We start from the raw sequence: 25,212 nt of genomic DNA on the forward strand, positions 1-25,212 counted from the left end.
TGCGAATTACAAAATATAGCTAGTTCATGTAAGAATAAAGATTCAAAACCTCTAAATAAATAATGGCAACTCAAATATAGACTGTATTAAAATAATAATATGCTATGAACATTTTATTAAGTTTAGAAAAAGATGGATTGATCCCCAGTTCATTTTATGAATTGTAAAAATAGGCAACTCACTTAAGAATAAAGATTCAGAAACTCTAAATAAATAATGGCAACTCAAATACTGCATTCTATTAAAATACTAATACACTATGAATGTGTTGGCTTTATCACAGACATGCAAAGAAGTTTTAAAAGCAGAAAATTTATTAAAACAATTCATCATATCAAGAGATCAAAGAAAGTGAAAAAATTATGTGATCACCTCAAACGATGCTAAAAAGGCATTTGATAAATTCAACTTCAACATATAAAGAACACTTTTACAGAGTAGGAATAGAAGGATATATATTTAGCATGATAAAAACTATTCTAAACCTGAAGCACATATTTGAACTAAATGTCAAAAATTAAGGGGAGTATAGAGTAACATTTGAGAGCACATTTTACATCTGCAAATTTCCACATCTGTAAAATGGAGATAAATAATGGAATTTATTGATGGGGTTACTATCATTATTATATCATATGATATTTGTAAATAGCTTTACACACTACCTAGAGTATCCTAATAGAAATTAAATTTGTGTCTGTTTCCTCTTCATCATTAAAATATTAAGGGTAGCTTCATTTTAAATGATGAATGTATAGAAGATTAAAGCAACTTACAAGGAAAGGAGTACAGCAGAACAGCCCAAGAAAGAGAATGATACTAGATTTTTCATTATGAGAGCTCTGAGAGCAAAGCTACTAAGGAGTGGCCTTGGAGCTAGAGATCCACATTTCCAAACCTCAGCACTGAATGGCCTCATAGTGAATCCATGGCCTTAGAAAAGCTGACGCCAGTGCACTAGAAGAAAAAATTATCCTGAAGGTTAGTTGGAGAGAATCCATGGAATTGAATCTCTCTGGTTTACCTGGCCCCATTATACCTGGCATGTGCCATGAGACCTCATCTGGAACCTTGAGCTATATAGCCTGAATGTCATTCAGTTATGGATTGGGTAATTTTGTGCTATTTTGATGCTTTAAGATATCATACTCCAGTTGATTCACTTCTCTAGGGAATATGTTTTTGTGATACATCCCAGGATACTGATGAACACCAAGAGGATCTCTGGATACCTAGCAAGATATAGTTTCCATTCTAAGATTTTTAGTTTCCAGCCTAGCTGAGGGCATTTTGGGCTGGGATGATGGAGAGTTGACATCCTTGTGACAAATATTATGTGCCTCTTAATAATACAAGTAAGAATGTTTGTTATTACTATTTAATTTTGCCTTGGAATTTCCATCCAAGGAAATAATACAAGAAAAAGAACTATAAAAGTAATGGAAATATAATTATTTTTAAATGGCAGGATTGGTTACCTAGAAAAATCTTAAAGAATTGACTGTAAAGCCCCGAGGACTAGTAATAGAAACAGAGTTCAATAAAGGGACTTCTCTTTAAATACATATACATAAATTTACATAGTTCTTATAGATCAGAAATAACCATTTAGAAAATATAAAGGGGAAAATGCCATTCAGAATAACAACATAAATTTTAGCTTAAAACAAAATCTGGAAGGTCTTGATAAAAAAAAAAAAATTCACAAAACATTTAATGGGACACTTAAGAAGACCTATCTTGAGACACTTGAAAAGACCTATCTTATACTCACATAGGAAGAATCAAGATTTTAAAGATGTCAGGATTACCCAACTTTACCATAAATTATGTAATACAAATAGTGCTGTGCATTTTTGGCTGTATCTGATGAAATGATTTTGAAATTATGGAATACAACCAGCTATAACAAAGAAAGAAACATTAATCTAGAAAGAATAATGTGTTTAATATTTGTACAACCAAATATTAAAATGATCAATAAAGTTACAGTGTGTCAAAAATAATCTATGGAACAAAATAAAAATTTAAAATTAGACTTAAGTGTATGTTAAGAACAGTATAGTAAGAAGAGATTACATGAAAAATGGTGCTGGAAATTTTGGCTAATTAGCAATGAAAACAAAAAAATCATATCTTATAAAATAAAATAAGATTAGATTTTACATGGTTTATATATTTAAGTATAAGTTAGATTATAAATTAGTATTTGTTTGAATCAAGGATGCGGAAATCTTTTTGGAACTTAAAACAAGTCTTTTTAAAACCATGAAAGAAAAAGACTGGTAGTTTAGATTCTATAAGTGTTTTTGAAGTTTTCTTTGTCAAAACTTACTATAAACAGGGTGTTCAGAGAGGAGCTGAAGAAAACCTCATCCCCTGAGAGATATTAAGCTGGTCAAAATGAGCAAAAACAATTATGTAAAATCCCTGGAGATGAGTCAAAGGGCTTATGACACATTGAGGCACATTTATTCAACAGAGGCTATAGAATCTTGCATGAGGGCATGGCATTTGTGCTAGGGACTGCACCTATTGCCTCCTAGCCTTGTGTTCCAGAAAAGCTGTTCCAGCAGCCTCAGCGGTGGAGTGGCAGGTCTTTGCTCTCCCAGCTTTCTTGAGTGGGAGAACTATTCCCAGTGGACTTGGCAGCTGGTAGACCTCAGCAGATCTCCTTTCTACAGCTGCATTGCTGTAGAAGCCCTAAGTTGAGTGGGTGGTAGCAGTGCCCATTACCCTACTCCCAATTCTTGCCAGGTATAAAGTAGCTGGTGGGAAAGTTGGAGGAAAATGTAGCTGTCCAAGCCTGCTTAGCTCTGTATTACCAAGTTCTAGGAGGCTTGGCAGCCAAATGTCAGGTTCCGCCTTCCCTGACCTCTTCTCCTGGGCCAAAGAGCTATTCTGATTAGATTTGACTGCTGATAAAGCTTGGCATATTCCATATTGCCTGACTCTGGGCTGCAGAGGACATGAAGACAATTCACAAAAGAGATATTTGAAATGGCTAATAAATACACACAAGGCATTCAAACCTTTTGAGTGCAAGTTAAAAGACTAGTGAGATTCCATTTTTCATCTGTGAAACTGGCAAAGATTTAAAACATATAATACGCGTTGATGGGGAATGGGAAATGTGATTTTCCATTGCAAATATTTGATAAATTTAAAATCTTACTCACCAGTGTTCTTGGTACTCACGTAATTGTTTTGTGGGGGTAATTGTTCTTTTTTTTAGAGTTACCAAAAAGGATTTTTCTTCCTCCTATGTTATTATTGAAACAATAGCAACAAAGAAATCAAATCATCAGTAAACACTTAAGATATTGTCAGTTACCTTTTTTTAAGTGACTTTACCATATATATCTTAGATCATAGTAATACCTGTAAATGACATTTAGTCACTGAATGAGTTAGGAAAACAGTTGCCTTTATGCTTATCTTTATTTAGATGTGAATAATCCTGTAACTCATTTGTTCAGGTGGGTGACTAGCATTAGCAATAATTATTAGTTGTTTTCATTGATAACTTAGCTGTACTTACAAACATGATACAAATGTGCCACCAGTAGCACTAAATGAAAATTCTTCCATGTTGCGAAGAGGAAACAAAATGGTGAAGAAGAGAAATGAACTATTGGAGGTAGGAAATATTCCCAAGTTCTGTTTTCATGAGTTATAGGAAATACAAATAATTTTGTAGTGTAAACACTTACATCCAGATTAAGCAGTGTCGTTTTTCAGGCATTCTCTTGATCTTTCAAAGACCCACCCCACCCCCAGTATCCCCAAGTAAATAAGCATAGCATATGTTTCTTAAAGTATTCCTCCTTCCCCCACCAGTCACTATGAGAGATGAAAACTGATAATAGGGAGGATGAACAACACACATCTTTATCATTGATCTTTACTCGGGCCTTCAAAGTTATCATTCAATAGCTCTAATTAGATGATCAAGGGAAATCTATAGTTTTTTAGACTAAATAGAATTTTTAAAAGATTTTATTTATTTATTTATTTATTTATTTAGAGAGTGTGAGGGGGTGGGGGCAGAGGGAGAGAGAGAATCTTAAACCAGCTCTGCACTGAGTACAGAGCCCAATGTGGGGCTCCATCCCACAACCCTGAGATTACAACCTGAGCCGAAATCAAGAGTAGGATGCTTAACTAACTGAACCACTCTGTTCCCTAGACTAGTTAAATTCCTAACAAAAATCTCAGCTTACTTTTTGAATTCAGCAATTAGTCAACAGATTATTTAACTAAAATCCTTTGTATTTCACAAAAAAGTGTGATACAAAAAAGATTAATAACCTACACAGGTATATTTAGCACCCAGCCTAAGAAGTACATTATTACTAATATTGTTGAACCTCCATGTATTTCATAGTACACATATTCTACAATGGTTCTTTTCTTCTAACATTTTCCTCTAACAATCACATAGCATTTGTGATTTGGAATCACACAACTAGTGTTGTGCAAGTTGACAGAATAGTGAGATTCCATTCTCACTATTGAGATGGTGATATTGACACTAGTTCATTTTCACTGCTATGTGGTATTCCATTGTATAACTATAGAGAATCTGTAATATTATAATGTCTCAAGTAAGGGAGGTGATCGTCAAGTCAAACTCTTTGTACAGGTACCCCTAGAGACTTGGGCCCATTTCTGTGTTCTATCTTTTAAGATGAGGAGTAATAAACTGGTATATCTAGATAGATGTGGATTCATGATTAATTGATACTGTTGATGAATGGTGAAGGAGTTAGGGATTGTTTTGATTGCAGTGGTGGATGGTAGAGAGGGCTATCTTTAGAAATATGTCTTTAAATGATACCAGTAAGAGGACTAGACCATGCATGAAGGCAATTTCTTCTCCCCACCGATGTTCAAACTTGAATTCACTAGCTGGACTATTAGTTATGTAGAAGGGATTCAATTCAGAGGTGTTTGTGAGGATAATATCTATGGTTACATAAGTTTCTGAAGCTATTATATCTTTTTTGGAGACATTGTGTCTAACTTAAAAAAATTAATGTTCACTTGGTGTGTAAGTGATACTGTCTCATGTTTTGGAAGTCTTGATGTATATTTTTTTTTCATTTTTGCCCTGTGTTGTCAATAATAAAGAACATAGTTAAATGTCCCCAAACCTCACAGAAATTTGACTGTAACCTTTTAACCTATTAATTTCATGCCTGTTATATGTTGATCACCAGCCAACCTGTTTCAGGCTGCAAAAAGTAGAACTGCAATTTAAATATGTTATTAAGCTTATATTGCTTTAAATAATAGTTTTAGAAACAAAGAGAGTTGTGATGATAGAGAGTAAAATCCTTGGGTTAGGGACCATATCTTATATGCCCTACTATCTATGTCTGTTCCTTAGAGTATTGCCTGGAAAAATCAAAGTACATAATTAATATTGGTTTAATTTAAAGAACTACTGTTTCTCAATAACCATAGAAACTGTCCATGTCATCAGTGGTAAGGAAGAATCTAGATTCAGATTCACATGTTTATTCTCTGTGTACAAAATTTCATGTAGTCATTGCTTACTGTGAACTATAGGGGAGAAGGAAAAAGTATTAGGTGCTGGGATAAAATAGATTTGAAGTCAGTGGTTTAGTTTTGAGCACATGATAAGCACATTATAACTACAACTCAACAAAACAACTCATTTGTTTTCTGGAGTGCAGAAGTGTTCAAGAAATACAGCAGAAAAGGAGTGATTGAACTCATTGTGTTAAAAGCCTTTAATTTCTGATTTTTGTGAGACAATTCCTCTCTTCTCCAAAAGATGATATTAATAATTTATATTTTGGATTACATATTACTCAAAATGACTTTTGAGTCAATTTTTAAGGTCTGTTTTGATGACTTTGAAAACAAAGTTTTACCAACCTTGACACACTTGGGAATTGTGGCTTTGAAAGAATTTGGACATAAATTACTCTTTTTTGGAGTTCACTGGCAAATGTCATATATGAAGGCAGATATTCATCCCAGACACTAAGATAAGTGTTCTTGATTTCATTATGACGCAAGAATAGTTCTGTGGAAAGAAAAAACAAATTCCTAATGTGAGTGCAAGTTGCTTTCTTGATGCCATCATGATCCTCATAGCAAGAATGATTTATTATGTTGGATTATATCATCCAACTCTTTTTTTTCAAAGGAATAAATCACATGCTTCTATTACTATGATAATATGCAGGCAACTGTGACCACTGTTGAATGCTCTTCCAGCCACATCTTTTATACTGTGCCAATTAAGCAGAAGGTGTGGAATGTTGGCAGGGGGATTTAAATGTCTCATCGAAAGGTCAACACCTAACAACAGGACGGCATTTATCCTGAACTGGACTGTAGAGTCAGCACTGGGTTTGAGCCCAGTTGCTGTTGGGAGACTTAAATATACAGTCCTCCAAATGAGAGCAGGTGGTGTCAGAGGAGCTATACTGGTGTTCAAGATATATCCTAAAATAGCTTTAAGCTTCTCCATGACCTCATTTTGCCAAGCTGGCTTGCTTACGAGTGTGTTTTTGGGTGGTGTTAATGTTCTAGTGTTAGCCATTATAATTTATGGACTGACATAGTGTCGTTAACACTGAGCATGGATTGTACTCAGTAGCCAAAGCATAACTTTCTTTTCCCTCTATATTTCCTGCAGCTGGCCAGTGTTTTGTAACCAGGGCACCAACTCTGGAGCCAGTTGGTAACTTTAGATGTTTGATTGGGTGTGCAATTGGCATTACATTCATAGTTAACCAAGGATAATATTAGAGTATGCGTGATAGTTTCAAGATTTCATACTGTGAGACAGAACTAGTTTTAGCGCAAGATGAAACCAGATAGTTGTATTTATAGTAAGATTTTATTTAATAAAAGTATTTTAGGCAAGGTGAAAGTGACTGTGACTATTTAGACTTTGAATAGGTAAATGAGCTAGTAATTTTTAAATGAATTTTTTATCAAAGTAAGCCATGCATTTAGTGTGTTTATGAAGCTTAATAATGTTGTAAGACTTATGATGAAAAATAACAGACCTTTGCCTTGACCTCTTATTCTTCACTTTAAGTCCTGCTTCCAAGGGCAACTACTTTCCGTTCTTTTAGACATTTCTCTTGGTATTGCCACCATATTTCTAAGTAACACAATTATAATTTTAGTTCCTCATTCTTCAGTTTTAGAAATTATAAGTTAAGTTTCTATTATGAAGGGGAGTATTTAGCCCTCTTAAACCCTTTTGCCCCCAGCACACATTCTCCTCCTCCTCTTTGTCACAGTTTTTGGTGAAAAAATCAGATGATTTTCAATGGGGTCAGAAATAGTCATTCTTAAACACTATTCATTAAAAGATTATAATAACCTAGGTTAAGGAGCGTGATGGCCTAATACTACTGTTGAGACAGAATGATACACAGAACATAAAGAAACAAGCTGCTTCCTAGACTTGAAAGGAACGTAGCAATAGCATAAAGACAGGTGCCAACAAAAGGAAAGCAGACCTAGACGCTCTCCTGGAGAGGGAACCGGCAGGTCTTATAGTCCCTCACCTAGGTGACCCCACCACTTTTGTTTTAGTTTTATAATATCTGCTGAACATAAAGTTTTCTGCTCAGAATGGTCCCCGACCATTTATTTGTGACTCAGTCTGGGTCCATGAGGCAACTTCTCCAATGACACCAAGTGGGGAGGAGTGGTGAAGTCAGCTATTGACTGAACTTTAGGCAGCAGGTGAAGGCTGGCATGGACTGGAGCTATTGCAACCTTGGACAACATTTTGTTATTGCTAACTAGGGAGAGACTGAGGAGTTGAAATTAAGTATTACAAATGCTTACAAAGTTGCAGTAATCCAGAGCAGAGATCAAAGTGGATGTATCATTCCATGCATTATAAGCACTGCCCCCCACCCCATGCACACAATTTTAAGTTGTATCTTGTATGTATATTAAAAAATGTCCTTGTAACAGCCTTAGGCAGTCTTACAGTACCCTCATTAGCGCCTAACACAGTACCCATCACATGCTAAGAAATAAATAACAGTGGTTTGTTTAAGTCTCAGCTGTTTGGGTATAACTGTGTAGTACAGTTTAACTTACTGTAGAAAAGCAGGTATTACTCAGGCCCCATCCTTTTATGAGGGCTTCTGTTTGACCGGTGTGTCCACTGGCAAAGCTAGACTCTTGATGACAGTTGCCCTTTGCTTCATCTGATCAAGTTAACAGTACCTTAAGGGCTCTTTCACTTGGGATATTATGTTCATTCTCACAGTTGAGAATGAGTGAACACACTAAGGAGTGAATTATATATATAGTTTATGAAATACTTGACTTTAGCAAATATGTACTGTATAAGAAGCTACAAATAATATACAAAGTGGCTTGATTATTTAATTAGTACCTACTCTTAAGGAAAAACTAGATTACATTAAGAGAAATACCTCTATTTGATCTGTTTAGATTTTTTTTCTTTATCTTTTTCTAATATTATTTGTTATTTTTGGTTTATGCCCTGCGTTGGTCTACATCCTGCATTTGTTTATAATTATAAAAACTTAGATATAAAGCATTGATCATTATAATCTACCTATGCTTTAGGTGTATATTTTATTTAGTAATTAAAAAAAATTAAATATTCAGTTGAAACACTAGAAAACAAAGAAGAGCCAGATGATCAAACAAAAAACCCATAATCTTCCTGCCCTGGAAAAAGTTCTTTTAACACATTGCTGTATGTACTTTCATACACATTCTGTGTATGTGCAGATATTTGTGTGTGTGGATTAAAAGTTGAAATCATACCATTTGTAACTTGCTTTCTTTTACTTAGAATTTTCCCATATCAAACCTGTTCCTTAATAATATTACTGGTGGTGGTTACATTATGATTTGTATGACTATGTAACCGTTTTAAATAGTAAATCCATATTGCTGAGACTTCGGTATGTTTCTAATTACTTTTGGTCATTCAATCTATAGATTTTGCTATCCTTGTTCCTCTGTCTTATTGCACAGCTTTGGGCAAAGCTGGAAATGTAGAGGTTTGCCATTTTCTAATGGAAAGGCTGCAAAATAGGTTATGGTTCCTAGGTACCCTGACATGCATGCCCCGCCCCTTCTCTTTGCCTTCTCTTGCTCTGGCCTTGCTCTCTCACTCTCTTACCATAAGGTGGTAGGAGGGCTATAAAATCTCCCAGGATTCGCTTGGAAAGAATAGAACTTCCTGTTTAGGTTCAGCTAGGAGGCCCCCCTCTGCACAGGTATTGTTAGCTTTTGAATCGTAACAATTCAAGGTACCCATTTGGGATTCAGTGTTGTAACCATTTCAAGCCCAGTCAGTATATTGTTTGCATACTTCTAAAACTAGCTTCCATGGGCTGCAACCTCTCCTTTTCAACAGTGGTTTATAGCGAAAGTACAAGATGAAGCCTGCAAGATTCCTGGGCTGGGGGATGCTGTGGAAGCAGGACAATGTGTTGAACAATCGGCCTGCCAGGACCTGGACCTTTGTAAGCTAATTACTGCTTCTCAGCCTCTATTTTGTCATCTGTAAAATGAGTATAGTCATACCCAATTTTAAGGGTTTTTGGAGATTGAAAGTGAAAATACATTTATTGCAAATTTAACACAAAGTATGGTGCTAAAGTATTAATATGCACAAAGTATTAATGATAACATCATATTGTTCTGGTGAAACTGCAGATGACAAGAGATATGCTGATGCTGTGTTGAGAAGCACAGCCAGATGGACAAAGCCAGATGGAACCTTAAAACAGATCTTCATAGTCTTTATCTGTCTACCCTCCTTTATACATCTTGGAAAAAGCAGCCCTTTTTGATTCTAGTATTTTCTCTGTCCTGAGAACCAGTATGATACTGATGAAAAGGAAAAAAAATTTCTAACAACCTGAAAACTGCGTGCTCTGAAAGGCTGACATTTGTTGGAGCTTTTCCACTAGATTAGTGTTCATTTGTCCTACTTCCCACTGTCCCCCGGCCCCCAACCAGCCTCAGTTTTACTTTGTTATTGACAATAAAGGCTTTGTTCATGGACAAAGCAAATATGAGCGTGGTCTTAAGTTATTTGTTTAACCCTCTCTTAAAGTTATTGCTCTTTGCAACCCAGGGCATTTCTGGTATTTGAACAGGAAAAATTCTGAGCAAATGAGTCAAACAGTACATTGTCTTAAAATGGATCCTTTGTTACAATGAGCAAGCTAACCAGCATAGAGTAGCAATACAGGTGTGATTGTATTCCTGACCAAGGTCACCACACTTAATTACTCAGAAGTGTCATCAGCAAATGTTCTAAATGAAGATACTCTTACTATAAATCTAAGTAGTAACTTCAAGTGGTAAAATGTTTCAAATCTCATAAAAGGAGCATAAATATACCTTATGCATTGATTATTGAGGGGACCTTTATAACATATACTATAGCACATAAAGTAATCAAATATGTTATAAATTTATCCTAGCTCAAATTAATATGCATGCTATGACAAATATTAACATTTAAGTGACAACTTTAAATTTAAGTTCATTTGGAGGCATTATTTGATTGATCAAAATAGTTTTAAAAGCTATCAAAGGAAGTTTGATAACTTCTAAAATAAAATTTGATTTAGCAAGTAGAAGCATTTGGAATCATTTCATTGACCTTAAGCCTGCTCTCAAATTTGAGGTTGATATGTTTGTTTTTTTTTTAAAGAGTCATTGAGGTATCTAAATATTTCAAGGGCCCTCCAAGGATTTTCACTGTGAGAGTTTGAAGAGCCACAGACTCTTTAATATGGCCCTTCTGTTTATCATTTTTCCCTCTTCTCAGCAACTATAAGGGCTTAATAGAATAAGAAAAGAAGTCACAGAAAGGCCCCTGAAGCAATAGGGAAGATGGGATTGGGGAAAGACAGTCAAATCTCTTTGCCTTTCTGGTGGGAAGTATTTATTGGCTCATGTATGTGTATGATATGTAACTATAGGAAACTTGAAGACTGAGACATACATACATACATACATACATACATATGATTTATCTCATGGTATGTTATTTGTACATGTGTATATGTGTGTATGTATATATTTCACATTACATACACACATTTAAATATAACACATTATGTGACATATATGACATATAGATATATATATCTATACACACACACATATGTATCTTGCAACCTCAGAGTTTCAGATCTTTTCAGACCCCATCTAGTGGAGTTATTGTCTTTTTTCAGATTTAATTGTCTAGTTCAGCACTGTGTTGCAGAAACTTTATAAGCAGATGTCCCTAAAAAGTAAAGAAAGTATTACAGACAGACTAGTTAATAATCCCTATTCTATCACCTGTTAACTCTGTGAACTTGAGGATATTATTAATTTATTGAGCAGGAATTTCTTCATCTATGAAACATAATTCTTAATACCAACTCTTTAAGGTTGTAGTGAGAATTACATGACATAATACATTAACATATAGCTAATGACTTTTAACTTGAAACTGGTCATGATAGACAAGTGCTCTATAAGGGCAGTTGTTACAATTATTTTTTCTATTATGAGTAAGTTCACTACTAATAATAGTGGGATTTATCATACAGAATATTGACTAAAAGGGACTCATTTTATTATAAGTATTTACTTAGGTTACTCAAGTTCCTTGAATTTGTGCATGCAGCATTATTACTATTTATTTATTAATATATTTCTAATTTGGGTCCTAATAGAGTTTTTTTCCTAGGCAATAATTATTATTATTATCATTTTTTTTGTTTGAAAGAGGGAGAGAACATGCACATGAGGTAGGGGGTGCGGAGGGAGAGGGAGAGGGAGAGAGAGAACCTTAAGCAGGCTGCACACCCAATGTGGAGCCACACGTGGGGTTCCATCTCAGGATCCTGAGATTATGGCCCTGAGATCATGACCTGAACTGAAATCAAGAGTTGGACCCTTCACTGACTGAGGCACCCAAGTTCACCCTTAGGCAATTATTTTAATCCATGTTGGAAAGGATAAGCAAAGTCAATGTGGATGAGAGGAAAGGAATTAGATCATTAGAGTCTAATCTTTGTAGCTTTTGCTGATAACCAGCCTTCAGTTGCTTTGGGGAAAGGCCAGGAAGATTTAAGTAAATAACTAACTAACTAAAGATTTTCCAGAGGTTGCCCAGGGAGGCTCTGTGAAGAACTGTAGTTTCACTTGTTCTGGTGTTTATTAAAACCCCACAGAATCCATATTCCCACTCTGATCTTGACTAAAGACATGACATTGGCACCAAATTAATCAAGCAAATGTTTTTGTCCACTTGGGTGCATCTTGCAGGCAGTTGAGAAGGTGGAAGAGGAAAGATTTGATGACACATCTGTTTTGAAAGTATAATATCAGCTAGATGTTGGAAAGAAAATACAATATACAACTTGCCATTACCAGTCAGTGTCCATCTAATTATAAAAGCTTCGGAACCTGGAATTCTATTTGACTTCAAACATGTTAAAGGCTCAAGTCATTCAACCTGGTATAATATTATCTGAGGATTTGGTAGGATCATTTTCTTGCCTCAAATATTTAATTGAACCAGTTGTGGGTAATGAGGTCTGCTCTTTGACAACTCACAAGTAGTTTTCACACTGACTTATCCTTAATCATAAGTTGTATGTCATCTTTGGCCTCCTGCACAGGCAGATGGGAAATTAGTGGGACAGTCCATGAAAATACTGGCCTGCAAAAAAGTCTTGACTGTTTCAACACCAGCTGCTTTCCAAAAACATTTCACTTAGGCCCCATGTCAATGTAAATATTAGAAGACTTGGAAGAATTTGCAATTTTTTGGCCTATGGTTAAATTATTATTTTAACCCTTCCTTTTCCTGAGTACCACTGATGGATAATTTTAGTTCATTTACTTTGTTTTTCTTGTTGTTTTCTTAAAGAATCTCCACTTAACTGGAAAAGCAAATTCGTATAGCACACAACATAAGTCAACAACAACAAAAACCACTGGGTAATCCATTGGCCTAGTTTGTTGAGGTGTGGCTTTATTAATTTTTTTTCCTTCAGAAAAAAACTCAGTACTATTGCTTGGGTATAGAGTTCTGTAAAAGCCCGTAGGCTTGCTGTGAGGAGGATTTTTCTTTTATAGAGGAAAGGAGATTATAGGAAAGAATACCAGTTGGAGAAAAAGAATAGTTGGAGAAATCTTTTAAAAGAATTTTCATATGAATAATCCCCAAGGATGGTAGTTAAGTATAGGAGTATTGCAACCTCTCCAAAATGGAAGTGAATCCAAAAAAGGGAAATGTAATTTTTATAAATTGTGTTTGAGAGAAAGTAAAATACGATAGGAAAGATGAAGAGTCTGATTCCTTTATAAATGTTAGATGGTTGGATAGTAAACACATCAGTAGCAATTCTGTGTTTTGTGTTTCTTCAGTCATACATAGTGCTGTTCTGGATGCATAGTGTTTCTCTCTGAATACTGTCAGTCCCAGTTCAAACCTTTATATCTCAGATTGCTTATCACACATTGGTTGTGTATTAAAATTGCCTTATGTCACACACTCCATGCAATTTAGAGAAAGATTTTCATCGTGACACAAACTTGAAAACAAAACAAAACAAAACAAAATATTTCTATGAAAAGCAATTTGCTTTGCCAGGTTTTGCCTGTATTCCCAGTACAATTACTGCAGATTATGTGAGTTTGAAAATGAGCTTTCTTCCTTGCAACCCACTCTATTTCATTCTCTCATGAAGTCATAATCCTCTGTTTGCGCAGTAAGCCTGTTGCCATGGAGATTAATGTGATGTTACAAATTTGCTATTATTTATGACTTCATTGTAGGATGGATCTGAATAAGAAATTAATTTCTGATTTCTTCACAAATATTGGTGACTCATATGAGAACAGGTGAAGGCATTCAGCTTTCATTTCTTAATTGGGAGATGGAAGTGCTTTCCCTGGTGAAAAATACAAATATCTAAGAAATAATAATTGCAAAAAAATGTTCAAATAAATACTTCCGAAGAGAAGTTGAAACATGTGAAACACTAGGATAAAATTTATTTATTATTTACAAAATATCTGCTGAGACCTACAGGGTAAGCTCCTTGAGAAACATAGCTTGTCAGTGTCATTCTCTCAATAAGTTTCTCCTTGGTGCTGCCATGTTTACTTTCTCAGCACAGAAAGGCTAAACAGTGAGTACTCTGGTGCATAAGCCCCTCAACCATTGCAATATTGAATTCTGATCTTTAATAAACCAACATTGATTTACTTCACTGCTTCTGTTTGCTTAGTTAAGCTCCATTGGCATAGGAAAAGGCACACATAATTTAATCAAATTGCTTTTTTTTATTTGATTTTTTATTAGTGCGCAAAGCAGGCTCTAAGCTTTCAGAATTTATTTTTACCACTAAAATATCTTTCATCTCTCTTGGAAGAAAAGTTTGAAATTATAGTTAATTTCATCCCTCACTTTCAATATGTACAAAAACAAAACAAAAACGAGATACAACCAATGGTCTTATTTTTGGGTATTAAATTTAATGTCTTTCTTGACGTTAGTGTTTATTTGAAGAATCAGTGTAACATCTAATCAGTATTGAGCTTTGAGATTTCCAGATTTCAGATGCCAATAAACAAGTCAGTACCTTCAACATTTTAAGTTAGTCAGTGTTTTTCTTTTGTTACAAAGGAATCTTTCCTGATCATCTAGGTTAGCCAATTAATAGATGAAAAAAACAGACTTGGAAAGGTGACTGATTGGTCAAAGGTCAGGAGGCTGATTGACAGTTTGGGGATAAGCCCTAGGATGCTGAGATTTCAATTCTAGATTATCAATGCCACTTGAAAACTACTCCTATGTCTCCTTTTGAGTTTATTGCATATTAGAGTTAGAACTCCTTTTCATAAATATAAAGGTTAATCATATTTTTCATATCTAACTTGTTTTTTAGATGTTTGGGGTATTTAGAGTTTCCAAAGGAAGGTCCTAGTTATTTCTGTGGGAAGGAAGTCAATGAATTATTTTGGAGTATGAGTGGGATTCATGAAATAGCTTGTGATATTGCACTTGTAGAGGCCTAGGAGCGCACAGTGTTATTGGAGAATGACAAGGTTGAAAAGCTGTGAACTTTGTTTTTCTGCACCATACACTTATTTCTTCTGACTCCCTAGTGCAAGGTTTAAAAATAGAGGAGTATTACTTTTTTTTTTTTCATTTTATTTTTTTTTATTTCTTTTCGGTGTTCCAGAATTCAGTGTTTATGCACCACACCTAGTGCTCCACGCAATATTTGCCCTCCATAATATGCCATAATGTGGCAAATATGTGCCAATATGTGCCCACCACCAGGCTCACCCAACCCCCCACCCCCCTTCCCTCCAAAACCCTGTTTGTTTCTCGGAGTCCACAGTCTCTCATGGTTTGTCTCCCCCTCCAATAAAATCAGTCTAAGTATTATTACAAATTTTTATGTATATAATTTTTGTACTATACTGAACTAGAAATACTTCTCTATTAACAGAATATATTATTTTCTTATCTCCCAAAGTTTAAAGAATGGGGAAGAGTTTTTCTGTCTTCTGTTTCATGCACATAAGGAAGCATTTTTTTCTCTAGGCACATGGTAGCCATCTCCTTACTATGAAGAGAACCAAGCTTGAGTGGAGGAACGGAAGCCTATGTGGAAGAATGGAGAGACAGAATCTGTCTGGGACCCTGATGAATTTTTTTTTTTTAAAGATTTTATTTATTCATCTGACAGATAGAGATCACAAGTAGGCAGAGAGGCAGGCAGAGAGAGAGGGGGAAGCAGACTCCCCGCTGAGCAGAGAGCCCGATGCGGGGCTCAATCCCAGGACCCCGAGATCATGACCTGAGCCGAAGGCAGAGGCCCAAACCACTGAGCCACCCAGGTGCCCCTTGATGAATGTTTTGAAGTGCTAAGTTAAATAGTCCTAGAACCTGACCTACTTTTGGAAGCCTTTTATATAGGGTAGTCAAAGTTCTCAATACTGTACTGGACCAATTTCTGTACCTCCCAGATCTGTTCAGTCCTGTCTGCCTGTGTCAACCATTGCCCTGATTCTTGACCAGAGTAAGGGACAAACTGTGGCAAAGATTCTGTTGTTTTCCACGTCTAGAACTCCAGTATGCAGGTTCAACCCAACTGGACCCGCTAAACTGCTCTGACATTCCTCCCCTGTAGCTGCCTAGAGGGGCTACTAACACAACCCACGTATAGGAGGTGCTAGACAAAAGATGAAAAGGAGCTAAAGATCACTGTGGACTACATAGAGATGTAGTCCCCAATCTGTGGACTATTTGGAGATGTAGTGGTTCCATGTAGCAAACATCCTGCGTGATTAAGCAAACTGGTTGTGTTTTTTTTTTTTTTTTAATTTATTTGACACAGAAAGATCACAAGTAGGCAGAGGGGCAGGCAGAGATAGAAGGGAAAGCAGGCTTCCTGCCGAGCAGAGAGCCCGATGTGGGGCTTGATCCCAGGACCCTGAGATCATGACCTGAGCTGAAGGCAGAGGCTTAACCCACTGAGCCACCCAGGTGCCCCCTGGTTGTGTTTTTATAAGACTGTGGTCTGCTGGGTAATGTACTACCTTGTAACGATTGTCCTCCTCCTATGGTTCATTCCATTTTCCCCTCACTCTTACTTCCCTGGAATAATACTCCTAAACCCCACAAAAGTTAAACAAGTAAATTTGCCTTAGGTTTTATCTTCTAGGAAACCCAGGCTAAAGATTTCCGTAGAGCCCTGATACCAAGAGAGGCCATAGAAAGCAGACCCTCAGGATGTTGGATTGTGTGACTAACAGAGAGTAATAGAGACCTGCTAATTACTGCTGATGTGAGGAGTGGCAATCATCTCTGGTATGCATGACCTCACGATTACTAAAGTTTTCATTGGTGATGAATTAAGATGAGGTACAGATAAAGGCAAGTCACTGGAAATGAAATGACTACTGTACTTGATTGGAATGACAGAAAAATAATATAAGAATTGTGGCATGAGGTGGATGATTTTAATGGCATTGGAGGGCTTTCAAAAAGAACATGATATATATAGATGAAATAATTATTTACATAAGGTATGCTGTGAATGCCAGAAGACTTCTATAGCAGCCCTAAAGAAGACTAAAAAAACAAAACAAAACAAAAATCAAGCTTAGGATCCAATTATAAAGGTGACACACACCTGTAAAGGAGACAAAATAAACATCTGTTAGATCTTTCATGTCAAAATCAGAGTCCTGAACAGGAAAAGGTAAGACAGTGAGACTAGAATTTAAGCGGATAAGCTGAAGAAACTTGAACCCTTCCATTCCCCTGACTCTTGCTGGCCATCAGAAACAGTACCTTTTCTCTTTCTAGAGGAGAATGGCCCCACAGTGTCTGTAGACTGCAATGTTTTTTGTTTGTTTGTTTGTTTTGTTTTGTTTTGTTTTTTTAATTTTTTTTTTAATTTATGTGACAGAGAGAAATCAGAGCTAGGCAGAGAGGCAGACAGAGAGAGGGGGAAGCAGGCTCCCGCCGAACAGAGAGCCCGATGCGGGGCTCGATCCCAGGACCCCGAGATCATGACCTGAGCCGAAGGCAGAGGCTTAAACCACTGAGCCACCCAGGCACCCCTAGACTGCAATGTTTTTATATAAAACGGTTATCTAGCAAGATGATGTCTGTTCTCACTCTCCGTCACTGCTGCCCCCATTTAAGCGATACACAAAGTCATTTCTATAGCTAATATTTACAAGGAAGGAATGAGGGTGAGGGATGGGGAAGTAGATTGCAGTGAGTTCTCTATACCCATTGAAACTCTGGCTTCCCATCCCAATAGCTCTCAGAGGAGGAAATAACACAATCTGCAACGAGAGAGAGTTAATTCAACATGGACTAAACTTTAACCAGTGAGAGACAGGAAATGGTAAACAAATTTCTGGCCCATTTTCCCCCAGGTGGATTTTTAAGATGCAGTGGTTTCATATAGCAAATATCCTGTGCAACTGAGCAAGCCAGCTGTGTTTTCTTGAAAAGTTGTGGCCATCTGGGTGTTACACCTGCAGGGGTAGGGGAAAGAATATAAAGCTAGATGGGGAAAAGTCATTGTCATGAGATTCACCTTTGACTTGGAATTCAGTGCGCTAGATACCTGGAGCTGGTTGAGATAATGTGTTGGGATGTTTCTTTGAATCTTGTAAGTAAGGTGGTTCCTGAATTAAACAGAGTTAACTTTCTGGAGCTTTCTTGGCATGATATGAAGAAAAGAATCAGAAAACTCAGAAAAATGAAAATATATTTCTGTATTATTGTAAAGTATCTGATAATCCATCACATGACTATGTACCCTGGAAATGGGGCAGAGGACATTACCTTCACTTAGGCAATAAAGAATGTACTAGGATGGAGGGTACCAGAATTTTGAGACGTCTAGTGATGGTGTCCTCTGCAGGGTAGGCATGTTAGTTGGGGAATGCTGCCATGACCCTGGGCTCCCTAATATCAATGGGAACTATAAGATTCTAAAACAAAATAGTCCAAGTGGCAATCCTTTACTGTCACATGCAAAGTATATGTACTTACTGTAATGGACAGCAAAAGCAGAGTGGCAGTCATGGTGCCTTCACCCACAAGAAATCTTTGGTAATGAGCAATTGACCATGGTGGTGTCCTTGACATATGGATAGTGACTAGAATACTACACAATTTTTATAATAATAGTAATGGTAATAATAATAATCCTGAAAATGTTGAGTACAAGACCGACACCCACCACCACAATGGAAAACAGTGGCTCTTCATTCTATTTTCAGATCTATATTAATTTGCTGACTCATAGGTCATTGACTCAAGGGAAAAGTGGGCCTCTTTTAAAAGGACTCTACAATTTTGCCAAAAGTATATATCAAAAAACATTTGATTATTCCCCAAAAAGTACTTCTCCTTGGGGAAAGATGATACTAGACCTTCATGGATTCTCAAGTGTGAGGTTTGTGGGGACACTGATACCAGGACACCGGAAATGTTATTACAGTCTGATTACAGTCAAGACTTATAGAAACCTCATGATAAATGGCATTATGTGGATCCAGTGGGTTTGAGGATCCATTCTATGATTATTTCCTCAGTCCAAGAGGGTATAATTATGTATACTATACAATAAAACTGGCAGAACACTAACATTGGTTTCCTGATCTGTAAAGTAAGACCCATTATGGTGGAAAGCATTGTAGAAGCCCCTTGTCCCAACAACTGGCACACAGCCACAATAATAAATCAGAAATAATACTGCTTTTGGAAAGAATTGTGGAAATTAGTACCACTATCAAAGGTGTGAAGGATGTAGCAGTGGTGCTCCTTGTTTTGTTTCCTTCCTGAACTCTACAAAAAGCTCATGACAACAGATAAGGGACTACCATAAACTTAACCAGGTAGTGCCCTAATTGAAGCTGCCTTGCTAAATGTGGTCTCTTTTCTGAAACAGATCAACACTGCCTCTATTATATAGTATGTGGCTGTTGATTTGGTGACTACTTTGTTCTGAATTGCAGTCAGTACGAAGAATTACATAAGTTCATCTTTGTATTGTAAGGACAGTGACAAACTGGCACTGTTTTCCTTAGGTCTCACTAACTCTCCTGCTGTCTGTTATAAGGGGCTTTGATCATTTATCAGTCACTGTCCCTTCATGAGACAGAAACCATAGCAATTACTTCACAGATATATTAATATAGAAAATTGTTAACCTGGTATAAGAGAACTGAAAGGCAGAAAGGAACAGAAAGACAGAAAGGAAAGAAAGTAGTAACTACAGGAAGCATTTATTCCTCCTAGTGTTGGGTGTAAAAGGGAAAATATTGGAATTACTAAAATCTAGAGACTTGAATAAGGGCCCTGGCAGGTGGGACTCAGCTCCTGTGGAGGGTCCTGCTTGGCTGGTATAAGTGCTGTATGAGCCCAGTGGATGGACCCTGTGGAGCTGAGATTTAGACCATGAGGAAGGGACCCCAGCTGAAGTGCTATTGACTCTGAAAGAGCATGATAAAGCTAGCTGTACTTGTGTGGAAAAAATGTAAAGTGGAACCAGTTCCTGCTACTGGAATCAACTAGGAAAAGATGAACCATGGGCTTGGGTGTAAAGCATGTGGCACCGTAGAACCACTCCCAAAGAGGAGAGTCTCAACAATGTTCTGAGAAAGTAAACCAGCCTCTCTCTTTGGCACCCTCCATGGTTGCACAGTAAGATCATCTACAGAGGAAACATTGTGTCAGAGATGGAGGTTATTATTCATGGATCCAATAGCTCGGGCTCTTTTCCACCTGAGATGCTCTAGTTGCTGCCACTGCTGATGGCCACACTGACAGTGAAAGGAAATGCTCTGTGGGTAAAGTCCTTTGAAATACCTTTGTACAGAGTTGTTTTCTGTGAAGATGCCCCTTATTTTGGGCTGGTCTTAGGCTTTGCCTTCTTTTCCCAGAGCTCTACTTAGCCATGTCTTCTTTTTCCCCCCTCTTTCTAGCTCCCTCTTGCTTCCTTCTTTCTTTGCTTCCTTCCTTTCTTTCTGGTGTATCTTTCACTATATCTTTATTTTCAACTTTCCTATCCCTTTTATAAAACTCATAAATTTGGATCTTGGCAGTAGGTTTTATAGTCACTCTCTACACTGGTTGTGTAATTTGTCTTCTAGTGCTGTTAATCGTTACAGTGGATCCACAAAGTGGAGAACTTTTCAATGTAACTCTCAGAATGTGTTAGGAACAATTAAAATGCAAAAATTATTAGTATTCATTGAGAAGGAGTTCCTAGAAAGTGAATATCAGCAAAGGATCCATGAGCCAGAGACAACAGTAAAGCACAGTTAAGCAGTTGATTAGTTATAGTGATTTCCTTCTAGTTTGTGGTTCATAATTCATCTTCTTTATTATATTGCTAGATGAACAGCAGTTATTAATTTTAATATAGTTAATTTTATAAATTTCTTTCCTTTATGGTTTGTTCAGTCTGTGTTTTATTTAAGAAAATCATCACCCTGAGTTCCAAAAGATACACTTCTTTATGGTCTTCTGAAAGGATTTATAGTTTTATCTTTTACATTTAATTATTTAATACTTATAATTTATTTTAATTTTAATTTAAGCCAAGGATCTGATTTTTTCCCCATAGATTACCAATTGTTTTAGTGACATTTATTGAATAGTTCCTCTTTCCTCCCAATTATTTATAATACTAGCTCCTTTCTGGAATATCTGGTCTTTCCCATTGGTCTGTTTGATTAATCTTGCACTAATAACAAATGTTTAATTTTTACTTTATTATAACTTATATTATTATACATTTATTATAATTATTATAATTTATTATAATTATAGATACCTGGGGAGTTCTAGTCCTTTCACCATGTTTTTCTTCTTCAGTAGTATTTCTAAAATTTCTCTTTCTTTAATAAATCACCTTAGTCATTTTATGAGATTACTTTCTTATATGTCATTCTCTCTTCTTTTTTTTTTTTAAAGATTTATTTATTTATTTATTTGACAGACAGAGATCACAGGTAGGCAGAGAAGCAGAGAGAGAGAGAGAGGAGGAAGCAGGCTCCCTGCTGAGCAGAAAGCCCGATATGGGGCTCGATCCCAGGACCCTGGGATCTTGACCTGAGCCGAAGACAGTGGCTTTAACCCACTGAGCCACCCAGGTGCCCCAACTCTCTTATTTCTTTAAATGTATTGAACATACTTGGTTTTATAGTATGAGCCTGATATTTTCCATTTCTAAATTTTGTTCTTTCTGCTGGCTTTCTCTTTTTGTGCCTTCCTTCCTTGTATCTATTGAGATATTTTTGACTCTGAGCTCCTGTTCAGTGGAACTCCATTTATATCAATTCTAAGAGGTGTTTTTGAAGGTATGTTAAATCCAGAGGATTTCTTCTGCCAGATGCCCAGGTAGACCAGTAATTCAGGGCAAAATTATTATAAATCTTGGCATAAGGTCTTTGGCATTATCCTGAAATATGGCTGATTCATGATTATGAATTCTCAAAGGAGATATTTACTCCATCCAGTGCCAAGGTTGAGAATGGAAATTTTTCTTGACTTTTTTTTTTTTTTAAGATTTTATTTATTTGAAAGAGAGAGAGAGATCACAAGTAGTCAGAGAGGCAGGCAGAGAGAGAAGGGGAAGCAGGCTCCCTGCTGAGCAGAGAGCCCAATGCGGGGCTCGATCCCAGGACCCTGAGATCATGACCTGAGCCTAAGGCAGAGGTTTAACCCACTTAGTCACCCAGGCATCCCCTTGACTTTTTTTTTTTTTAAAGATTTTTATTTACTTATTTGACAGACAGTGAGAGAGGGAATACAAGCAGGGGGAGTGGGAGAGGGAGAAGCAGGCTTCCCAACCAGCAGGGAACCCAATGTGGGACTGGATCCCAGGACCAGGGATGATGGGATCATTGGATCATGACCTGAGCTGAAGGCAGATGCCCAACGACTGAGCCACCCAGTGCTCCTTTCTTGACTTTTTCTAAGGGACTTATTTATTTCCGACCCACTCCTATACCATGAGTCTAATAGCCCTTTGAGAGAATTACTTTATGTAGATGTGTCTTAGTAGAACTCCCATTTTGAATTGTTCTTGCCATTTGTTTCCTGTTCCTAGCACTCTACTTAATTATCAGAACAGAAGCTCAGTGTTCCTGGGGTTGGGTACATGTCCTCAGGATGAAAATTACTTTGATTTTTTTTTTTGTCTTTCCAGATACACATTTTACTTTATTATTGATCTTTGAAGTTTCCCTAACTTCCTTGCCAACTGTCTTTTATTTTTGCCTTCTTCATTTTTTCCCAGCATTTTTGTTATTTTCATATCAGAGGGTCTAGTCTACCATGTTAAAAAATCAAAATCTTTACAAGACCAATTTTTAAGAGATGTAAAGGGATAGTTCAAGGTTGTAGACATACGCATCTGCCATTTACTATCCCATTGGCTTGACCATTTGATCCAGTCTTAGGCCAGTTCCATGTCTGTTTCTATAACATATACTTCCCTGTCAAGGTTGTTGTGAGACTTAAATAAGATTATGGAGGTTGAAGCACTAAGTATTGGCCTGCCTGACAAATATTGGGTTTTCATAAATTATTGTAAAACTAAATATGGTTAATTCTATATATTCCCAAATCAATGTTTTGAACAGTTCTTCTATGAATCACGCAGATATAAAGAGATAATCAGGTAAAATATGTTATGCTTGTAAAATAACAATATGAGGATGTTGAAGATAATGGTTTCTCTTAAAAATGTTGGTTGTTAAAATGGATCAGTGGAAATAAACATAAATCTCCACAGTAAACAAGCGTTTAAGACAAGCTGTATAATTGAAGATAGATCCTCTTGCTAAGAAAACTCTGGAAATAGAGGAGCACTTGCCTTATGTTTATAAATATACAAATTTTCTAAATCTTACCCAATAGCTCTGTAATGAGATGTTAGCAGAAACTAACAGCATTGGCTATAGATTTTCCATCCAAAAACTTGGTTACTTTTATAAATTCTCACTAGTGTGCCATCTGTGTAGAAGACTGAGCATAAGTTTAGCCTCCAGATTGTTTTTAAAAATATTTATTTGCTTACTAGTTTACTAAATTCTCCATTTTTTCTCTTTTTTAGGGAATTAAGAATATTTTAATGATATCTGAGTAATTCTAGAGCAGATACTATGTTGGGAATTGCAAAATGTACTTTTCACAAAAAAACTTGTTTTGATTTCCTGGTTGTGGTGGAAAGTTCAATAGTATGTTGACACAAAATAATTACACATGCACACAGAATACAAATTAAAACATATGCAATTATCTAGAAAAAAATTAGGTAGGTCATTGTGGGTTCCTTTAGATTCATATTATTCCTAACCCAAGAGAAAGTTAGAATTTGACTCATCATAACCAGAATGACCATTCTACATGTCTGTTCTCTTTTTTAAATATAATTATATTATATTTTTTAAAAGATTTTATTTTTAAGTAATCTCTACAGCCAACCTGGGGCTCAAACTTACAACCCTTGCATGCTCTGCTGACTAAACCAGCCAGGTGCCCCTACATGTCTGTCTTATAACGATATTCAGAATAAACCTTAGTTTAAAAAGATGTTCCTACCTAACTTTGTTAGTTCCTATATTCACAATGTATTGGAATTGCTTTTAACAGTTTTATTTCCCACCTAGAAAGTGACATTGTGCATTCAGAGTACTCTTATGAATAACTCTTTTGCATTTCAAGAAAAACACTTATTTTTCAGAATACCATTATCTTCTATTGTATAGTGGTCCCCAAATGCACAAAACCATATTATTTTTGGCAATGCCAATAAATGCCAAGAAAGTCTCATACATGATTAGTTTTTCTTTTTTCTACTGAGTGAAATCTCAAGTTAAAGAGCAAGTAAGTGTTTATTGAGGCATGGTGCTACATAGAAATAATAACCATAAATATAAATGTTAGAACTTGACAAAATAACCTCTATATTATTTTAGTTAAAACAACTGCCATATCACAGATGATAAAACTAAAGCACACTGAAGTTATGTAATATATTTAAGATCATATGACTTATAAGTGGCAGAGCCAAAATGCACCCTCAGACAGTCTCCTCCTTAACACCAACCTCCTAACTTCTGCAGTCTATGTTCTTCCATATTTATTTTTTTAATGAAGGATTCTTATTTCTGATTTATACAGAAGAAGCTAACCTGGGAGAAGTGAATGAAGTGACTTATCTAAGGCTGTTTAGCATGTGCCAGAGCAGAGCCCTTGCTTGAACTGCAGGCTCCTTCCTTCCATAGTGTCAGGGCCACCATCAAGTGGTGAAAAAAAAACACCAAGAACTTAATATTCAAGTCTCAGTTTATAATATGTTAGTTTGGCTTAAAGATATTCTTTAGTGTGTTATAAAAAAACTAGATGCCATTTTCCTGGCATTTTAAGTGAGATTTGTGTGTGTATGAGGTTTTAACTGTGGTGTTCACGGTTTTCTCCTGGATGATACTAAGCCTCTTCTCGAGGTGTGGAAGTTATCAACTGCTAGCCCTTTAGATGTAAATTTTATGTATAAACGCTGCTCAGTTTTCCATTTTGGGTTGATTAAAATTAGCTGCATCAGACTGTGTGATAGCTCTGAAGCTTCAAATATTAGTCTAATC

Source organism: Martes martes, assembly GCF_963455335.1.
Source record: "Martes martes genome assembly, chromosome: 12".
NCBI classification, from domain to species: Eukaryota; Metazoa; Chordata; class Mammalia; order Carnivora; family Mustelidae; genus Martes; species Martes martes.